Genomic DNA, 21114 nt, shown 5'->3' on the forward strand with positions numbered 1-21114 from the left:
AAGCTGGTATGCCCCTGAAAAGCTACAATATAGAATTCTTCTTACATCCTAGACAAAGGAATGAAGAAATTAGGGGAAGGAGCTTTTCATAGGTATAATAAGTTTGGGTTTCTGAATAAGAGTTAAAAGACAAGAAAATTACTGTCTCTCTCTGAATGTTTCCTATACCAGTCTATAATAGGAGGAATGTAAACCAGGGCTAATTATAAGTTAATTAAAGTTCAATGTCTTACAGAAATTAAAGGGGTAGAAGGAAGAGGAGGAGGAAAAAGCGAAGTATAGAAGTGAAAATAGTTGCTAACATATCCTATAGTGCTTTATAATTTGTAAAACACTTTACACATGTTACCTCAATTGAATCTCCTAAAAATCCCGTTAAGTACTCTAAATACTATCTCTACCATATAGATGAGAAGGTTAAGAGAAGTTAAATGACTTGTCTATGGTCACACAGCTATTAAGTATAAAAGCTAAATTCAAAGCTATGTCTCTCCTGATTCCAAGTCCAGCAGTCATTCCCCCACTCAACCTGAAATGACCTTTCTGGCCATAATCTCTTTTGACTTTTATACTCAACCTCCATTCCCCGTCACTCCTTCTGAACCTTTTATTCATTTTCATCATGATCTCCAATTCTACCAGGATGATTTTTCTGACATCCCTATCTATCCTGGACTCCATAATAATTTTTTAAAGTGTAATAGCTACCACTCTTCAATCTCTCATCCCAATGGACCTTCTATCACATCTCGCCACGAAATTCCTTTACCTTGGGTAACCTCACCATCCCACTTCCTCTGCCCAGGCTTATTCTGGCTACCAAGTTATTGCTACAGAAAATCATGGAAGCACACTTGATTCTGACTATTGTAAATGCACAGTGTACATAACCTCAGTTTGCCCTCACTTTTGCTCAACAATCCTTTATTTAACTCTCAGCAGTTCTCTAGGCTGTTTCCAACAGCCCTATTCCAAATCTCCTCCTCATTCCTGTAAGCCTGAAATTCCACTCACAACTCTCAGCAGATGACCTCATTTCCCATTTATTTCTAATATGGAGATTTTGCTCCTCTGCCTGGTTAAACTCCATGGAACAAGATGTCCCACCTAGGCTAAATTAGATCTCATCATTGTTGTTCAGTCCTTTTTGACTCTTTGTGATCCCACTTAGGGGTTTTCTTGGCAAAGACGCTGGAGTAGGTTTCGCATTTCCTTCTCCAGCTCATTTTACAGCTGAGGAAATTGAAGCAAAGAAAGTTAAGTGACTGGCCCAGGGTCACACAGCTAGCGTTTGAAGCTGGATTTGAAATCATGAAGACAAGTCTTCCTGATTCCAAGTGCAGTCCACTGAGCTACCTAGCTGCCTAGCTGCTAATTGTCACCATGCTGCTAACTCAAGCCTGGATTAATACCACTTCCTTAAGCCTCCTTTCTCCCTGTGACTGGAGGCCTGGAGAATGGAGTACCAAACTCCTCCCAAAATATTCCTTTATAGAGTGCTGAAGCTGGACTCATAGATCACTCTACTCTGCATATGCTGTTCTATCTGGTTTCAACTCCACAGAAGAAGACGCCTCCTTGCTTTCCTGTCTCCTTTTGTATATTGTTTCCCCCATTAGACTATAAGTTCCTAGAGGACAAGGGCCTTTCTTCTTATTAATTGTATCTGCAGTGCTTACTTAACAGTGCCTGCCAACACAGTAGATGCTTTAATGTTTATTAGATTGGATTGCACTGGATCACGTGAGCTCCCTCAACTCCTTAACACTTTACCATTTCTATACTGAACCTTTCCTCATTCCCTTTAGTCTCAGAAGGTCAATTAAAGTCACCTAAGCCAACCCCTCCTCTTGTATCCTTGTTCCTATCACCTTTGGGACCTTTGTCCTCTCTCTTGCATCTTTGATCTTTCCTTCCTCTTTATTGACTCTTTATCCTCCTCTCACATTCTCATTTCTGTTATCCTAAAAACCAAATGATAAAAACATCCTCGAAGTAGTCAATTAGGAAAAAAAATCTTTGTATTGAAATATCTCTGATAAGGATCTTATATCCAAGATATATAGACACCTAATAAAAACACAGAAGACCAAAAGCCATTCCCCTAAAGCTAAGTGCTTGGTTAGAGGTTCTTAACGGTTCTTACTGCTAAGGAGTCAAACAATTCTTGAAAAATTGCAAACCATTAAAAATCATATAAGGATATTCTCCAAATCACTAATAATGAGACATGCACAACAAAAGAACTCTGAGGTTTCACCTCATATCCAGCAAACTGGCAAAGATAACAAAAGATGTAAATATCTAATGTTGTAGGGTTATAGAAAGATGGGTAAACTGATGTTTTTTTTGGGTTTTTTTGTTTGTTTTTTGCAGGGCAATGGGGGTTAAGTGACTTGCCCAGGGTCACACAGATAGTAAGTGTCAAGTGTCTGAGGCCGGATTTGAACTCAGGGAGTCCTGAATCCAGGGCCGGTGCTTTATCCACTGCGCCACCTAGCCGCCCCCTAAAATGATGTTTTTTAATGAAGTTTTGACTTGGTTCTAAACATTTTGGAATTGGACAAGAAAAGAGTGTTATAATTGTCCACAGGAGGTCAATGGCAAAAACAATGATCATGTACACCAAAATGCAATTGCAAAGAAGCAGAAATAAAGTAGATGGCCATCAATTGGGAAATGATTAAATAAATTATGGTACGCAAATTTATGTAATCTAGTATTAACATGCTATAAGAAATACAGAATATAATGAATACAGAAGACTTATGTGAATTGATACAAAATGAAGTAAGCACAGCCAGAAAAACAAAATACATAATGATCACAATAATGCAAATTGTTCTTTCCACAATAATGTCCAACTTGGTCCCAAAGAAGAGATATGAGAAAGCAACTTCCCTACAATTGTTTGCAGAGGTGGGGGACTACAGGTGTGAAAAAGCCTATATGAATGTCAGACTTTTTTTGATATATTGGTAAATTTTGCTGACTTTTTTGAGAGGTGTTTCCTTACTTTTTCTTTTATTTATAAGTTGTAGCTATGTGGGAGAAGGGTAAAGAGACATATTTAGAAATGTATAGGTGGGGGTAGCTAGGTGGCACAGTGGAGAGAGTACAGGCCCTGGAGTCAGGAGGACCTGAGTTCAAATCCGACCTCAGACACTTAACACTAGCTGTGTGACCCTGGGCAAGTCAACCCCAATTGCCTCACCAAAAAAAAAAAATGTATAGGTGATGTAAAAACAAAAAATATTAATAAATATTTATTTTTGAAAAACCTTCCTTCCCCTGATGATCTTACCTTCTTTCATTACTTAACTTCTTAAAAGAGTGGTCTGCCCCTACTATCTCTATGTCCTCTCCATCCTCTCATTCCCAACCCATTTACTTTCTGGTTTCTAAGTTTACCACTCTATTAAAATTATGAAGAAGATAGTTCTGCTGTATATACTCTGATGCTGTCAGACCACAAATGGAATGCTGTGTTTAGTTCAAGGTACTTACCTTTTTTTTTTTTTTTTTTTTGGTGTGAGGCAATTGGGGTTAAGTGACTTGCCCAGGGTCATACAGCTAGTAAGTGTTAAGTGTCTGAGGCCGGATTTGAACTCAGGTCCTCCTGACTCCAGGACCTGTATCTATCCATTGTGCCACCTAGCCACCCAAGGTACTTACCTTTTAAGGAAGACAATGGCAAACTAGAGCATGTCCAGAGTAGGGTGATTTGGATAGTGAAGGAATCTAAAACAATGACATAGGAGGCTCAGCCGAAAGAGCCAAGGATGTTTAAGCTGGCTATCATGGTGAGGCTGTTCATTTTCCCTTCACTCTTCACTGTTTTCCACCACTATGACTTTTACCCCAGGTGTGTTAGGTGGAATAATCTAAATCCTATCAAGTAGCCTGCCCCAAGGCGATTTGCTGGTAGCTCCTTGAGGGTAGGACCTATCTTTTGCTTCTTTTATTAAAAATAAAAGTATTTTATTATTTTCCAGTTACATGTAGAGATAGCTTTCAGCATTTGTTTATTGCTTCTTTTTATAATCTTAGCACCCAGCACCCAGCAAGGTCTTCCACTGTATCCAGAGCCATCTCCAGTCATTCTGATGTAAATCTTGCCATTGGATGAAGATGGCTCCTGAGAAGAGAGTGAGACTGGTGACTATGCACAAGCCCTCCCTCACTTAAATCCAGTTCACTGCAAGTCATGACATCACCTCAATGTCATGATCCTCTTCAAGAATGAAGGACAAACAACAACAGGGAGGCAAATAGGAACTTGATATAGGCACCAAACATGGTGACAAATGAAAGAGAAGAACCTCTTTCATGACTGTTGTTAGAGCCCCTAATCTTTCACCAGTCCTCATCACCGGAGCTCTTTTTAGTATTTCACACTATGAGGGCAGCTAGGTGGTGCAGTGGATAGAGCACAGCCCTGGAGTCAGGAGTACCCTGCGTTCAAATCCAAGCCTCAGACACTTAACTACCTTACTAGCTGTGTGACCCTGGGCAAGTCACTTAACCCCAATTGCCTCACTAAAAAATAAAAAAATAAAAAATTATTTCACACTATGGACCAACTCTTCCTTCTAAGTATTCATTTTCCTCTTGACCTCCTTAACATTACACTCTTCTGTTTCTCCATTACCTCTCTAAAGACTCCTTTACTAGCCTCCTGCATTCCTCCAAATCTCATGAGATAGATATTTTCCAAGCCTGTTCTCAGTTTGTTTTCCTCTCTTGTGATTAATTCATCCATTTATAACTTCAACTACCAAGTCTATACTGATGACTCCCAAATCTTTATTTATAGCCCTATATTTTTCTTTTTTTTTTTTTTCAGGGCAATGGGGGTTAAGTGACTTGCCTGGGGTCACACAGCTAGTGTCAAGTGTCCGAGGCTGGATTTGAACTCAGGTACTCCTGAATCCAGGGCCAGTGCTTTATCCACTGCGCCACCTAGCTGCCCCTCCTATATTTTTCTTAAACTCCAGAATCAAATTTTCAACTGCTAGTAACATACCATATCTATCTACATTTCCACTAGGATCTCCAATTGATTATTTTAAAGCCCAAATTATCATCTTTTCTTGGGATAGCTGAGTGATATAATATTGAGTACTGGGCCAGGGGTCAGGAAGGCCTGAGTTCAAATCTGACCCCAGATACTTACTTACTGTGTGATCTTTGGCACTTTACCTCTGTTTACCTCAGTTTTCTCAACTATAAAACAGGAATTAAAAACTACCTCCCTTACAGGGATGTTGTGAGGATCAAATGAGATAATATTTGTAAAAAGCACTTAGCACAATGCCTGGCAAATAGTAGGTGCTATTGTAAAGTCCTTTTCCCTGTCCCCTTCTCATTTTATCTCATCCTTTTTCTACTTTCAGTTAATTCAACAAATATTATTAAGTACTAACTATATTGGCAGTCCTTTGCTAATAGGCCTGTGTTACAAAGATTAAAAGATGACATTCAAAAAGGAGCTTATAATGTAAGGGGGTGAGTGTAGAAGTGGGGAGGATGAGGAAGGAAGGAAGAATGAGAAATAGGCATGACATGTACATAATAATATAAGTAGGCTGTGATGACGGTGGAAAAGGAGATCCAGACAAGGTGTTCTAGAAAAACTTAGAGAAGGAAAGAATATGTGTGGTATATATACAGAAAGAGCACTGTTGGTTGGAGGGACCTAGGTTCAAATCCTAGGTCTACTAACTTACTACCAGTGTGATCTTAAGCAAGTCACTTGACTTCTCTGGAATCAGTTTCCCCTGTTTGTAAAATGAAGAGTTGTAATGGATTACTTCTAAGATTCCTGCCAGTTTTAAATATAGGAACACTTTAAGACGGAGGGATGAGGGAAAGTTCACAGAAATGACAACTGAGCTGAGCCTTAAGGGAAGAGAAAGATCCTGGAAGGCAGAGATGAAGAAAAAGTACATTCTAGGCCTGAGCAACAGAGGCACTGTGGCAGGAAATGACAGGTTGAATTCAAAAACCAGCAAGTCATCCAGTTTGGGTGAAACACAGAATATGAAGCAGAGTAATGTGAAAGAAGGCAGGAAAGGCAGGGTGGAACCAAGTTGTGGAAAACCTTAGAAACTAGGTAAGGAGACTATGTTTTATTCTATTGACAACAGGGAGCTACTGATGCTTTCTGAGCTTGGGAATGATCAACTAAGACCTGTTTCATCAGATTATTCTTTGGCAACTGTGGGAAGGATGAGTAGAGGAGGAATTAGACGAGAGGCAGGGAGATTCGTTAGGAGGATGTTCCAGTAACAAAGATTTTATGAGGGTTAGAATCAGTATGGTGGTGGTGTGAGTGAAGAGGAAAGAAATGTAAGAAATAACGAGAAGTGAGAATGAATCAATAGGACTTCACAACTGAATGGATATGGAGAAGGTGAAGAAGGGAAGAGTTAAATATAACTCTGGTTTCCCATACTTATTACCTCAGAGTCATCTTTGCCATATCACCCATATCCAATGAGGCCCCACGTCCTGCTGACTCCATCTCTCACAATCTCTTTTGTATTCAAGTCTTCTTCACCATTTCCATTGTATCCTTGAGTTCAGACTCTAAATACCTCTTACTTTGACTACTATAATAGTCTACTAATTGGTCTCCCTATCTATAATCCCTCACCACTCTAATCTATCCTTTACATCTATGATCGATTAATATCCTTAATACACAGCTCTGATCATATTACTCTAACACTCAAATCCTTCAAAGATACTCTAATGACTATTAAATAAAATTCAAATTTTACTAAATAAAATCTTTAACCTGGCATTCAAAGCTTCCAAAATCTGTCTACAAACCACCTTATTAAAGCATATATTGCTACACTACTTCCCCATAATCTTACACTCCAAATTGGATTAGTCACAGACCATGGACTATGGTTTTGTATTTTCCCCCATTTTTGGGGGCAGGGCCCAATGGGGGTTAAGGACTTGCCCAGGGTCACACAGCTAGTAAGTGTCAAGTGTCTGAGGCTGGATTTGAAATCAGGTCCTACTGAATCCAGGGCGGTGCTTTATCCACTGCGCCCACCTAGCTGCCCCCGATATTTTCCCCATTTTGATGGCTTTGCTGATGCTATTCTTATACCCTAGAATATCACTGTCTGCCATTTATGCCCGTTAAAAGCACCTATTAGTCCACTGAGGTTTACTCGCCCCACAAATGTTCACAATCTCTTCCATGCAACTGGGTTCAAAGATGTTACGGTTGTCACTGGAAAATGACCATAGCCTAAAGTCTGCAGAAATATAGCTAAAGTGTTATAAAATAACTCATACTTGAAAATTACTTTGGGCTTGCAAAATGCTTTCCCTCTTAACAATCCTGAGAAGTAATACAAATATTATCTCTATTTTTACAAATGTGGAAACTGAGGCTTAAGAGGATAAATAATTTGGTTATGATCACACAATTAGAATAAGATCATATAAGGACTTAGACATAAGTCTTTTGATGCCAAGTACAGTGACCTTATTTCATAAGCTATTCCAGAGAAGCAATTTAGAGAGTCATAGGCAAGCAGCTTTCTCTTAGGCTCAAGGGAACATAGCTTTCATCTGATAATTTCCTAATGGAAATTACAGGAGATATGAGGCCTTAACAGTTTCAGTTTTCTATATAAATTATATAGCAAAGTATTGGGCTAAGTTCTGAGGCATAAAGACAAAAACAAAGCATTCGCTGACCCCAAGGAACTTACATTCTATTGGACTGCCTTTTCCCTATTATTAAGCATCATCAATCAGTTCCTGGGACTGAATCCTGGGCCCCAGTCACTATGTAAGGAGAACCTAAAACTGAATTTACATGGCACCTACTAATCCACTGACCACTTCTGTGGTGATGGTGGTGGTGGTGGTGGCATGCCTCCTAGAGGGATCTTTAGGAATGAGAATAGTAGTAGTTTGGGTGCCTCATAACCTGAGAAGCCATGTCTGATGATCTGTATCCTTCAAGGAGTAACCCCAGAATAGCTCTGGTCATCACCAGGGATCAACAGAGAACACAACCTCAGAGTCTGAAACACTCAGGAATTCTATAATATGTGTAGTATAATAGAATGAGCATCAGATCAGAAGCCAGAGGACTCTAATACGAGTGTTAGTTCTCCTACCTGATCATCAGGTCTTGGGCCAGGCACTCTCTTTCTCCAGGCCCTCTATTTGTCATCTAAAATGCAGGAGTTGGAGGGTGGAGCCAAGATAGAGGAGGAAAGGCAGTGACTTTCCTGAGCTCTCCCCAGGACCCTCCAAATACCTTCAAATAATGCCATAGGACAATTTCTGGAGCAGCAGAACCCACAAAAGGATAGGGTGAGATCATTTTTCCAGCCAAAGATGGTTTAGAAGGTCAGCAGGAAAGGTCTGTTGTAGCAGGGTGAGAGTGGAGTATAGATCTGTACAGGCCGCACCAGCATAGATCCAGCTCCAGGGAGGCCACCCCAGAGAAACAGGCCTGGGGAATCTTGAATCAGCTTCAGCAGCAGCTACTTCTGAAACTCAACTCACAGACAGTGAAGGGGTCAAGCTGTTGGCCCGGAGGAGATAAAGGGCTTTCTGCTGGATGCTAAGGCAGGACTCTTGTGTGCCCAAGCTCAGATGGGGAAGCAGTCTTAGGACGGCAGTTCAGGCAAGGGGAGGGGCAAACACACGCCAGAGCTTGCAACCACAGTAAAATAGGATTCTGTTTCCTGTTAAAGGGCAAGCAGGTCTGTGGTTGCTTGCAGACTAGGAGAAACAGGCCCAGGGGAGTGGTGAATGTGCCTCTCCTTAAATCGTACCACCTTGGACCCCCTGAAGCTTGGGACAATGCATGATGGAAGCAGGCCCCACTTTAAGAGGAATTAAAAGTCAAGAAATAGGCTAGGAAATGAGCAGGACAGGAAAAAATGCTGACCCTAGAAATTTTCTATGGTGACAAAGCAGATCGAAGCGTACCCTCAGACGAGGATAGCAAGGTCAGGGTTCCTACATCTAAAGCTACCAGAAAAATATGAATTGGTTCAGGCCATAGAAGAGCTGCAAAAAGGACTTTGAAAATAAAGTAATAGAGAGAAGGGAAAAAATGGAAAAAGAAAGTATGAGAGAATCAGGAACAGTGATGAAAAACAGTCAACAGCTTGAAACGCCAAATTGTCCAAATGGCAAAACGAGGTACAAAACGGCTCTCTGAAAAAATAATTGCTTAAAAAATAGGGACCTGAGCAAATGGAAGCTTAAGACCTTTATGAGAATCAAGACACAAATAGCAAAACCAAAGAATAAAAAAAATAGAAGGCGATGTGAAATATCTCCTTGGAAAAACAAGTGACCTAGAAAATAGATACAAGTGACCTAGAAAATAGATGCAGGAGAGATAATTGGAAAATTATTGGACTACCTGAAAACCATGATCGAAAAAAGAGCTTAGGGGCAGCAAGGTGGCGTGGTGGATAGAGAACTGGCCCGGGAGTCAGGAGTACCTGAGTTCAAATCTGGCCTCAGACACTTAACACTTACTAGCTTTGTGACCCTTGGCAAGTCACTTAACCCCAATTGCCTCACTAAAAAAAGAAAACATCTAATCATAAATTAATAATAAATTGGCATTTTTTTGTTTTATGAACACTTCTTTTGTGGGTTTGGTTAGTGTGCAGCCTACCAAGGTTGGTTCACCCTGAATAGAATTGGGCAACTAAATTAGTCTTTGAAGAGCCAACAATCCTAACTCAAGAACAGAGGGACCTAATAGGAATCATATGATTATCTAAGTCAATCCCAACTATTGGTCAATATGCAAAAGACTTACATAGATAATAGAGCACTGAACTTTTGGGCAGGGGATCAGCTACTGACTTTCTTTGTAATTTTATGCAAGTCACTTAACAGTTTTGAATTTTGGTTTCTCCATCTGAATAATGATTCCTGTCATCCTTGAGATGAATATATCAGAGAAGAGATAATGTGTATTATTAATGTTACTGTATTTTCTATTTGGGAAGCACAGTAGACTATGACCTTTGCAGAGGTCTGACCACAGAACAGTAAGTCTGCACAAACCAAATGGGAGGTTAAACAACACAGAGGAGTGTCAATGTGTTCCAGTGTCAGAACTAATGAATATCCAAGAGAAAAGGAAAATAAGGGGGAAAGAGAGAAAGAAAAATTAGAGGGATGGGGAAAAGGAAAGACAAAAATGAAAGTGGCACATGTAGCAGAGCATACCACAACAAATCACTCATGAGCATCTTGCCTACTTTAGAACTCAGAAAATCACAGTTGCTGACCATCGAGAAAAACTATTCCAAGACGTCAATACCAACTAGTCTATTGAATTTTCTGATTGAATCGACATCTAATTCCTAGCTAATTCTGAATAGCAAGTTCCCAATCCTAAGATGGGACCTGGTTTTATTGGGGGTGCTTGGGGTTTGGGGTTTTTGGTTTGGGTTTTTTTTTTTTGCTAGCTTGGGGAAAAGTGGAAAATAATTAGGAAAATCAAACCAAGTGGCATTTGGTCTAAATTAAGCTGTGGTTGGGCCTCAGGCTGGTGTGTTCTCAATCTGATAATTGCTATAAAAAACACATGTACACTAACAATACAAGCAGAAACCCCCAGGAAGGGAACCTATATTTTCTGCAAAAAAAACCCACGAGACTTTATTTTTATAAGCTAAAAAACACAGCTTGACTTATTTTGGGTGTGCAGAGCGTGCTGTCTGGTTTCAAGCCTGCCGTTCCCAACAAGAAAGACAAGCTGGTCCAGCCAGGGAATGTAAAGAGGGGATTAGTGAGGACTGCTGAGAGGCAGAGTGCAGAGTGGTAAAAATGCTAAATGCTGACTGACCTCAATACTTTTTCTTTTTTTCTTTTCAATGACCATTTGGATTTATATGTCATAAAATGTTAGGGTGGGAAGAAACTCAAGACCCTTCTGGTTCAGCCTCTAAATTTTATAGATGAGACTTTTGGTGTTTTAAGTTCATAATAGAACACATTTACAATCTCCTGCCCCCCAAAAATTTTAGAGGAAGAAAATACTGGGGGTGATTTTTTCTTTTTTGAAGGATAAGAAGCAATTAGATCCAACAGAATGGCAAAGTTCAGGAAATACTGCTTCTTACATCTTACTTCCGTATTACGGAGATGCTAAGAACCAGTAAGATTCAATATCCCATTGTTCCCAGCCCTGCTTATCAATCAGTGTTGGGGAAGGCTCTGGTGGGGAAGGAGACACTAAAACCTGCAGTTTTTTGTATTACATGCTCCTTGTCATATACCTCTATCTGCAAATCGTGATGGTTTTGCTACTTTGGGGAAGAAATGAGATGCAAGGGCCCAACTGCTTTTGTTAAGGTGGACTTACACCTATAAAAACTGTCCCATCTTGAAGTCATTGCAGATCTTAAATAATCAGCCTGTCAAGTAATTGTTACCCTTGAAGTACATTATAACAAAATCATTTTAGGTCTCTTAAAAAAAAAAGTGAACCAGTAAGATGGTCCAGAAAAATGGTTCAATGAGAGTTATCATCATCAAACAATTGATATTAATGTATCATCTGAGAAAGGCTATTATCAGGGCCAACTACATTGAATTAGGCTTAGGGGCTAGTTGGTAAAAATCAGCAGGAACTTTGGTAGCTAGGAGTAGAGTAAGGGCTCAAAGAAGTCCTTAAAAAGATAGGTTTTACTTCCAAATTGCTGGATAAACAGTAGTATGTAGGCACGAAATTTTCTAACGTGAAGGGCATGGGATGGGAGTCATCATTTTAAGTTATATATCTAACTTGGACACAGACAGATTCTTAGGATCATAGAATTAGAGCTCTAAGAAAACCCTTAATCTGATTTAATAGATGAGGAAAACAAGGTTCACTGAAGATACCCAAGGTAACAAAGATATTGGCAGAGTCAGGAGTTAAGCCCATATGCTCTGCCTCTAAATTCCAATGCTTTTTCAGTGAACCAGCTAAGATCTCAATCTATATGGCTCTCACTCCTACTTCAACAAATGAATCTATAGGTAGAAAAGTCATTTGCTTTGAGATGCTTTTGTGGTAAGCCCCAGTCAATAACACACTATCAAAGAAGTATTAATAGAGCCACAAATCCTGCCTAGTGGATACCAGTATGGGCACTACCCTAAAATAAAGAGAACAGAGTACAGGGGCCTTCCCCATCAAGGAGGTTTCCTGTTTTTTCCTTCCAAAATAGAAGGCAATATTATGCATATAAACTAATCTGTACACGAAACACAGCAGCACAGGCTTACCAGAAGAAAACAAAGAGAGATGACAGGCGATGGAGCACAAAAGGCCACTTATCTGCATATGAATCATCTTTAAACAACAGTCTCTTATCCACATTTGGTTGGAGAGCTGGAACACTGATAAACATTGCAGGGGTAAAAAGCAAGTCAGCAGACACCTTGGGGGTCCACTTTGAATATGTGTCATGGTTAAGCTCCCAAGCTCAAAAGTTACAAGGTCAACTGCACTTTCTTTCTTTGGGTCCCTGCTGCACAAAGAGGAACATTTTTTGGTCCGGTTTGTGAAGTCAAATATAGTGTGGGGAAGAACTGTCAAAGGAAAACCTGTCAGCTACAGAAGAGCTGGATTTCTAAAGGAACAGGACCCAACTCAGTGGATAAAGCACCAGCCCTGGATTCAGGAGGACCTGAGTTCAAGTCTGGCCTCAAACACTTGACACTAGCTGTGTGACCCTGGGCAAGTCACTTAACCCCCATTGCCCCAGAAAAAAAAAAAACCAAAACCAAAAAGGAACAGGACCCAATCAACACTTCTCTAGGGCAAAGGCAACAGAAATCAGTCTCATAAATTCAAATAGTCATTGTCACCTTGATAAATGGTAAATATGATGTCAGTTCACTGTTTCCATGGAAAAAGAGGATACTTTCCTCTGACCAGAACTGTCAATACTGGTCTCCAGTACCAATGTTTAATGCACAAAGAAGGGGCACAAAACAAAAATTGCACTTTACTCACAAACACTTCAATAATCAGCAGAGCAGAAGGGAAATGAAAGGTAAGCACATAGCACTGCTGGAAATGTAACCAACAACATTCTTTTGAATATTGTTTGGGTTTTTTTCACAGCACTTTCTGAACACTAATTAAGCCTGCAGGCATTCCACAGTAGGTGGGTAAGGATTGCTACCTTCATTTCACAGATAGGTAATCAGACCCTAGAGACGTTACATGAGCTTAGAAACATGGAGACAGAAATAGAAGCAAAGAGATCTGACTCCCAGGACCTTTCCCTAATAACTAAATTACATTCCTACCCCTTTAAAAAAAAGAAACATTTTTATTTAAACTGTCAAGATCCAAAAGAGACAATAAAAAATGGTTGTAAAGAGGATATCCATCTGAAAGGCACCCAGAAAGATGAGTCAATTTGACACTGAGGTTTAAACATATCCCATTGTTCCATTGTAAACCCTTTCCTCCAAGAACCTGCATGTGAATGTTTCTATAGAAATAGCTCCCTCCCTGGTAGCCCATTTCTTATTTCCAAGAGAGATACAAAAGTGAGGAGAGGGAGAGAAGAGGGAAGAAGCAGATGGGAAACAATAAGCTAAAAGAGGAAATTCCGATGCTGATGCATACAATGGCTTTTCCTTAGTTCACATGGCCTCCTAAAGCCATTTCTCTGAAACCATTGTTACCATTTTCCTTTCCTTTTCCTAATCTGAACATTTTTAGCAGCTGTGGACAATATGGCAACTAAAGGCTCCTTACGACAGCTATGGAGAAACTTCCTTAAGACTCTGTCATTGCAGATACACTATGCCTAGAGTGACTATATGTCTTGAAACGGAAGAAAATATTCATATGGATCTCAGTTTCACAAAAGAACACAATAGGTAATTTCTACTTTGAGCAGCCTGACTTTTTTTGGGTATGTTTGCAAAGCTTCCTTAGAAAGTACACTTTCTTAGAAATCAACACTCTTCCAGAAAATCCAGGATATAATAGCCACTGGAACTATAAGTCATTTATTCTACCATGATGCTCCAGGAAGGGCAGACTACATGTCAGTTCACGGTTTATACTCTGGAATAACATAGAACTATCACTGGACAGAAAGATGGTGCTATTTACTTGTTTAATATGAATATATGGATCACCTGGATGTGATGGAGGTACCTTATTATCCAAGGGGAGTTTTATGAAACCCTGGATGAATAGGATTAATAGGAGCAAAATGCCTTCAACTGAACTCCAAGCTGAACCCAGATGGCTAGCAGATAAAAAAAACCCTACCTAGTGACTTCTTTTCCCTCAGGATAGTAAGTCCCTATCTTATGGTAACATCTGGGCATCCTCATCCTTGCCAAACCCCTTTTTTGGAATCCTGTAATCTTATCATGATGCTTCTGTATTTCTTCCATACTTGTTATAACTGAAATTGTTAAACTGCTTTTTGTTTCTGGGTTGATTTCTGTACATACTATTGAAACTGACAACGCCCTGTAATCAGTGGACTCAAACTATATATACCCTCAGAAATGGGGAGTCCCCCAAGCTTCTCTCTTAGGAGGCAAGTCTCCACATGATCATGTGTTTTGTTATCTTTTTTCTTGAGACAATAAAATACTAAATGGATATTATGTTTTTTCTGTCTGTCTCTGTTTTCATAGGAGGACAGGTATGTTTTTTGTCTGTCTCTGACTTGTAGGAGAAATTAAACATTTTTTCTCTGATCTGTTTGTAGGAGATAGGCAGATATATTACATTCTCTTTCTAGTTAGTAGGAGATATAAGATATTATAATTTCTCTGATCTGTTTATTAATTTGTAGGAGAAATTAAAACCTTATTTCTCTGATCTGCTTTGTAGGAGACAGGCAGATACAAAAAGCTATATTTTAATATTCAACAACTTCGGGCAGCTAGGTGGTGCAGTGGAAGGAGCACCAGCCCTGGATTCAGGAGCACCTGAGTTCAAATCCAGCCTCTGACACTTAACACTTGCTAGCTGTGTGACCCTGGCAAGTCACTTATCCCAATTGCCTCACCAAAAAAAAAAAAATATTGACAACTTCTATTTATTATTCCAGGAAGATTAATATCTATAAAATTTCTTCTAGATAATGTAGACCAAAAAAAAAACTTGGTGGCATCACAAAAAGTACTATATTATAATAAAAACTAAATTTAAACCATGATAGAAGTTGAGGTAATGATAATCTTAGCCTATGAGCTCCTGGATCACTGAATGAAGCTTTATTTTTATTGATTTTCCCCAAGAGGACTTGACAAGTCTCTGCAAATATCTTCAGAAAAATATAAGTCTGCATAGGAAATCAAATTCTGAATCCAATCAATTCATATCCAAATAGGCCAAGGGTCCTAGAGTAGAAGTTATCCATTATGACTTCTTATGGAACCCAGATTCATATGAACTGCAAACCATGCTTGTTATCTTTGGGGCTGAATGTAAGAAAATAGAAGGTTTCAATGTTTACTTTGAAATATAAACAGTTGAAATAGAAGTTCATGTCTGCCTTAGCTCCCTTTGAAAAATTAAGTTGTATGAAGATTCCTTAATATAAAGCAAGAGGTAAAAGGAAGTTCTTTTAAAAAATGGCTTTTAATCTAGACAAACTTTTTGCTTGTTTGAACTGGCTTTTACATGCCTAACTCTGTAAGAGCTATATTTAGCCTGGCAGTGTTCTGTCCAGTTTGTGTCCTGTTTGAAGAAACTTTTTTCAACACTAACCCAGGCAGCCTGGGTGAATGTCAGCATGCATCACTGTAGGACTTTATTTTATCAGCCTACTGGGGCTGGAGTCTAAATTTAAAATGGCATGCAGGCTCCACTGGAGAGGATTACACATCTGCTCTCCAAAACAGGCCATTCTTACATACTTCCTTCAACAAAACTAATTCTAGAAAAAGAAACATTCATGACCATCATCTTTCCTATAATACACTGGTACCTTAAACCAAGGATTTTTTTTCTTTAAAAAAAGAAAAGAAAATGAGCCATATCCTTGCTTCCCATGCCAAAGATTACTGACTCAAACATAAAGGACCTAAAATAAATAGGCATATCTGAATCCAGTGAAGTTTAATTCAACTAAATGTGGTAAAAATTATTGGAGTTTATAGCTGACAGCATTTGGGGAAAGGCCACACCTGGGCCCACCCTCAAGTTTACATATGCTACTGAGATCCAGGAAGGAAAGAACTCTCCATGGCAGGCAGTTTTTGAGAGACCTTTCCCTTTCAGGGTGGGAGATTGAGACGCTCTTTGGGCTGGCACTAGGTGCTTGAGCTCTGTTGTATTGGCTATACAGGATCCTGGGACACATGTCCCAGGTCACAGTCCAAGAACAAGAGCTCAACTTTACATAAAGTTAAAAGTCAATGGCTGTGCTCGCTTCAGCAGCACATATATTAAAATTGGAACGATACAGAGAAGATTAGCATGGCCCCATGTGGCAAGGATGACAAGCAAATTCGTGAAGCATTCTCATATTAAAAAAAAAAAAGTCAATGGCTGGGAAAATGAGCAAACAACAAAGAGAGTCTGACCACAGAAAGTTACTTTGATGACAGGGAAGATAAAATCACATACTCAGAAGTGGACAACAATGTCAAAACAGCTACATGTGAAGCCTCAAATAAAAAGGTGAATTAGTGTCAGGCTAGAAAAGAATTCCTGGAAGAACTGAAAAAGGATTTTTAAAATCAAGTAAGACAGAGGAAAAATTAGAAAGAGAAATGAGAGTGATGCAAGGAGAATCATGAAAAGAAAATTAATACTTGATAAAAGAAGCACGATAAACATAGAAAAAGCTATAGAAAAAAACATCAAAGAAAACAACTCCTTAAAAAGGTAGAATTAGCCAAATGGAAAAGGTGGTACAAAAGCTCACTGAAGAAAATAATTCCTTAAAAATTAGAATTGGGCAAGTGAAAAGTAATTACCCCATGGGCCATCCAGAAACAATAAAAAATCAAATCAAAAGAATGAAAAAATAGAAGGAAATGTGAAATATCCCATTGGAGAAACAACTGACCTGGAAATAGATTGAGGAGAGATAATTTAAGAATAACTGGACTAACTGAAAGCCATGGTTTAAAAAAAAGATCCTAGACATCACATTTCAAGAAATTATTAAGGAAAACTGCCCAGATATTCTAGAATCAGAGTGTAAAACAGAAACTCAAAGAATCCACCAATTACCTCATGAAAGAGATCCCAAATTAAAAACTCCCAGGAATATTACAGCCAAATTCCAGAGCTCCAGGTCAAGGAGAAAAGCAGCCAGAAAGAAACAATTCAAATTTCATGGAGCCACAGTGAAGGTAACATAGGACTTAGCAGATTCTACATTAAAGGATCAGAAGGCTTGCAATATGATACTGCAGAGGGCAAAGGAGCTAAGAATACAACTAAGAATTACCTACCCAGGGAAACTGAGTATAATCCTTTGGGGGGTGGGGAGGGGGCATGGATATTCAATGAAATGGAGGACTTTCAAGAATTCCTCATGAAAAGACCAAAGCTGAACAAAAAATTTGATTTTCAAATATAAGACTCAAGACCAGGATTAAAAAGTTAAACAGGAAAGAAAAATAGAGGTTAAACTGTTTCACATTCCTACATAGGAAGATGATATTTGTAACTTCTAAGAATTTTATCATTAGAGCGGTTCAAAGGAATATACATAGAGAGAAGCATATGTGTGAGTTGCCAAGGATGGGATGAGATCAAAAAAATTAGGAGGAGTGAAAGAGGGATGCACTGGGAGAAGGGGCAAGGGAGAGAGGGGATGAGGTAAATTATCTCATGTAAAAGAGACTCAGGGGCAGCTAGGTGGCGCAGTGGATAGAGCACCAGCCCTGGAGTCAGGAGGACCTGAGTTCAAATCTGGCCTCAGACACTTAACACTTACTAGCTGTGTGACCCTGGGCAAGTCACTTAACCCCAATTGCCTCACTAAAAAGAAAAAAAAAGAAAAGAGACTCAAAAGAGTTTTTACAGTAGATGGGAATATGGGGAGGAGTAATACTTAAACATTACTCTCATCAGAATTGAAGGAAAAAGGGAATAACATACACTCTGTTGGGTACAGAAATCTATCTTACTTTACAGGGAAGTAAGATGGGCAGGGGAATAAGAGAAGGGGGGTTGCTAATAGAAGGGAGGGCAGACTGGGGGAGGTAGTGGTCAGAAGCAAAACACTTTTGAGGAGGGAAGAGGTAAAGGGATAAAGGGAGAGAAGAACAAACAGGAGGAAAAGGATGGAGGGAAATATACAGTTATTAATTATAGTGGGGGAATGTGAATAGAATGAACTCATCCATAAACTAGAAGCAGCAGAGTAGATTAAAAACCAGAATCCTACAATACATTGTTTATAAGAAACACACTTGAAACAGAGACCCACAGAGTATATTTAAGGGGCTACAGTAGTAAAATGTATTATGCTTTGGTGAAAGTAAAAAAGAAAAAAAAAAGCAGGTATAGCAATCATGATCTCAGACAAAAGAAAAGCAAAAATATATCTAATTAAAAGAGATAAGCAATGAAACTACACCTTGCTAAAAAGTACCATAGACAATGAATTAATATAAATACTAGACATATATGTATCAAATACTATAGCATCCAAATTCTTATAAGAAAAAAATGAGTTACAAGAGGAAATAGACAATAACATTAAACTAGTAGGAGACCTCAACTTTCCTCTCTCAGAACTGGATAAATCGAACAAAAAAGAAAGAAGGTAAGGGGATGGACAGAATTTTAGAAAAGTTTGAAATGATAAGACCACTAGAGAAAATTAAATGGGAACAGGAAGGAATATGCCTTTTCTCTCAGTCAGTACATGGCATCCACACAAAACTTGACCACATGTTAGAGCATAAAAACCTCAACATACGCTAATGCAGAAAAACAAATATGAAAATGCATGCCTTTTTAGATCATAGAATGTAATAAAAATTACATTGCAAATAAAGAGCCAATGGAAGAGATGGACTAAAAGTAACCGGTAACATAAATAATCTAATCCTAAGAGAATGAATGGGTCAAAGAACAAATCGAACGACAACAAATAAATTCATTAAGAAGAATGACAACAATGAGAAAACATACCAAATTTATGAGATACAGCCAAAGCAGGACTTTGGGGGAAATTCTATATCTCTGAATGCTTATATCAATAAAACAGAAAAAGAATAGATCAATGAAATGAGAATGCAACTTTTAAAAAAATACTAGAAAAAAAAGAAACTTAAAATCCTCAATTAAAAACCAAATTGGAAATCCTAACACAAAAAACTAGTTTTATGGGGCAAAAACACAATATAATAAATTATTGGTAAATCAGATTTTAAAAAGAAGAAAATCAATTCCAGCTAATATGATAGAAAAGAAAGAATGACAAATGTTGGAGGGGTAAATGGGAATAATTGGGACACTAATGCACTGGAGTGGAGTGGGACTATCCTGGAGAACAATCTGGAGCTATGACCAAAGGGCTATAAAACTATGCATACCCTTTGACCCAGAAATACTACTACTAAGTCTTTATCCCAGCGAAATTTTTTAAAAAGAGAAAAAGTACCTACATATGCAAAAATATTTATAGCAGTTCTTTTCATGGTAGCAAAGAATTGGATATTGTGGGGATGCCCATCAATTGGGAAGTAGCTAAACAAATTGTGGCATATGATTGTGATGGAATACTATTATGGTATAAGAAATTATGGGCAGCATGCTTTCAGAAAAACTTGGAAAGACACTGTGATAAAATAATGGGATTTGGCAGGCGCCCAGGAGTCCCACCTGACTGATTTAGTATTGTTTGAATTGGGTGAGAACGAGAAACTAAGTACTTACTTACAGGTGATTGGATGGGGACCACACCTGGCTGGTCCTGAGTGATGTTGTTCTCTGAGGCAGTGTACTACTGACATCAGCAAGAGACCACTCTCAACCAATCATCTGGAAGGACCTCCCTTTTCAGGGAGGGAGAGAGGAACTAGGAAGTGAACGCTGGCTCACAGAAGCAGCCTCTTTTTGGTGTGGCAGCAGAGGGAGAACAGGAGGGCACCTTTTAGTTGTTTGGACAATGGCTTGGGGGTAAAAGATTTCACGTGGGCTGCTAGGAAAGGAAATTAGTTTCCTTCTCTCTGGCTATACCAAATTAGATCTAAGCTAGGAATTCCATGCTATAAGGAATCTGTTCTCAATCTTTCTCTTCACTAACTTATGATATATTTTAATAAATCTTTAAAAGCCTAAACTCTTGCTGAATTTATCAGTGATTTTAGCCAGCTTCCCTCTAAAAAAACGGGGGGGGGGCAGATTAGGACCCACATTTAGAATTTTAAACAATACAACATATATGAATTGATGCAAAGTGAAGTGAGTAGAACCAGCAGAACAGTGTACACAGTAACAGCAATATTGTATGATGATCACCCGTGAATGACTTAGCTATTCTCAGCAATACAAAGATCCGTGACAATGCCGGAGGACTTATGATGAAAAATACTATCCACCTCCACAGAAAGAACTAATGGAATCTGAAAGCAGATCAAAGCATACTTTTAAAATTTTTTATTTTTCTTTTTTTCCATCTGTTTTCTTTCATAACATGATTAATGCAGAAATATGTTTTTCAGGACTGTACATGTATAACCTATAATAAATTGCTTGCTTTCTTAAAGAAGGGCAGGAGAAAGAGAATTTGGAATTCAAAATTATTTTTTAAATGAATGTTAAAATTGTTTTTACATTTAATTGTAAGAAACAAAGTATTTTAAAATATAGAATAAAAAATTAACCTACCTTGTTTGCAAATATCAGGAATGCATGCCATCCTTTTAAAAATCAGATACCCAAAAATGAAATCAAATTAATATAATCCAGATTTCAGTGGCTTATTAAAAATGAGTATCAAATGCTTTCTGTATACTATACTGGTATTCAATTCAGTCTACTATATTATTATCATTTACCCACCTAAGCTTCATAATCTGATCTATACTAAGAAGATTTTTCCCCAACATACGGCTTGACCAATCAAGGAATATAGAGCTATAACA

At 38.6% G+C, this 21114-nt stretch overlaps 1 protein-coding gene and 1 non-coding gene across 2 annotated transcripts in view; one reads left to right on the forward strand and one right to left on the reverse strand.

Moving 5' to 3' along the window:
- The window catches only part of JAM3 (junctional adhesion molecule 3), a 106133-nt gene that overhangs the window by 30245 nt on the left and 54774 nt on the right, over positions 1–21114 (reverse strand). The gene's annotated exons all lie outside the window — the stretch shown is intronic.
- LOC122752217 lies at positions 16423–16531 on the forward strand. Its single transcript, XR_006356006.1, has one exon. It is a non-coding gene; the product is annotated as a U6 spliceosomal RNA (small nuclear RNA).

This window comes from Dromiciops gliroides, chromosome 3 (assembly GCF_019393635.1).
Source record: "Dromiciops gliroides isolate mDroGli1 chromosome 3, mDroGli1.pri, whole genome shotgun sequence".
NCBI lineage: Eukaryota > Metazoa > Chordata > Mammalia > Microbiotheria > Microbiotheriidae > Dromiciops > Dromiciops gliroides.